The sequence below is a fragment of the Otolemur garnettii genome, unplaced genomic scaffold (genome assembly GCF_000181295.1).
Source record: "Otolemur garnettii isolate 467f Iridium unplaced genomic scaffold, OtoGar3 scaffold00241, whole genome shotgun sequence".
In the NCBI taxonomy this organism is placed as follows: Eukaryota; Metazoa; Chordata; class Mammalia; order Primates; family Galagidae; genus Otolemur; species Otolemur garnettii.
This window is the reverse complement of record NW_003852636.1, coordinates 1,183,598-1,185,012: the sequence shown is the minus strand read 5'-3', so window position 1 is coordinate 1,185,012 and position 1,415 is coordinate 1,183,598.

The window sequence follows — 1,415 nt, the reverse complement described above, 5'->3', positions numbered from 1 at the left end:
CCCAGGGGGACAGCTTGAGGCTCTGTCTCAAAAAAAAAAAAAAAAAAGAGTGAAAGTTTAATCTCTTCTGATCCTATATAGATACCCTTGATAGCCTTTTCTTCCCAAATTGTGATGGCTAAAACTTTTATTACAATGTTAAAGAGCAATGGAGACAATGGGTAACCTTGCCTGGTTCCTGATCTGAGTGGAAATTATTTCAATTTAACTCCATTCAGTATGATATTGGCTGTGGGTTTGCTGTAGATGGCCTCTATCAATTTGAGAAATGTCTCTTCTATGCCAATTTTCTTAAGTGTTCCGATCATGAAGGGATGCTGGATATTATCAAAAGCTTTTTCTACATCAGTTGAGAGAATCATATGGTCTTTGTTTTTTAATTTATTTATGTGATGAATTACGTTTATAGATTTACGTATGTTGAAGCATCCTTGAGGTCCTGGGATAAAACCCACTTGGTTGTGGTGTATAATTTTTTTGATGTGTTGCTGGATTCTGTTTGTTAGGATCTTGTTGATTATTTTTGCATCAATATTCATTAGTGATATTGGTCTATAATTTTCTTTCCTTGTTTGGTCTTTTCCTGGTTTGGGGATCAAGGTGACTTTTGCTCATAGAATGTGTTGGGTAGTATTCCTACTTTTTATATATTTTGGAAAAGGTTGAGTAGTACAGGTACTAGTTCCTCTTTAAAGGTTTGGTAGAATTGACCAGATGGTGAAGCCATCTGGTCCTGGGCTTTTCTTTTTGGGGAGATTTTGTATAGTTGATGCTATTTCAGAACTTGATATAGGCCTGTTCAACATTTCCACTTGATTCTGGCTAAGTCTTGGAAGGTGGCATGCTTCCAAGTATTGGTTGATTTCCTTCAGATTTTCATATTTCTGAGAATAAAGTTTCTTGTAATATTCACTAAGGATTTTTTGAATTTCTAAGGGGTCTGTTGTTATTTCATCTTTACCATTTCTGATTGATGAAATTAGAGATTTTACTCTTTTTTTCTTACTACTCAAAGTAATATATAATTTTAATGCAATCTCTCTTAAAGTTCCATTGTCATACTTTAAAGATCTCGATAAAATAATACTTCATTTTATATGGAATCAGAAAAAACCTCGAACAGTCAAGACATTACTCAGAAATAAAAACAAAGCAGGAGGAATCACACTACCAGACTCAGACTATACTATAAATCCATAGTGATCAAACAGCATGGTATTGGCACAAAAACAGAGAGGTAGATGTATGGAACAGAATAGAGAACCAAGAGATGAACCCAGCTACTTATCGTTACCTGATCTTTGACAAGCCAGTTAAAAACATTGACTGGGGAAAAGATTCCCTATTTAACAAATGTTGCTGGGCGAACTGGCTGGTGACCTGCAGAAGACTGAAACTGGATCCACATCTTTCAC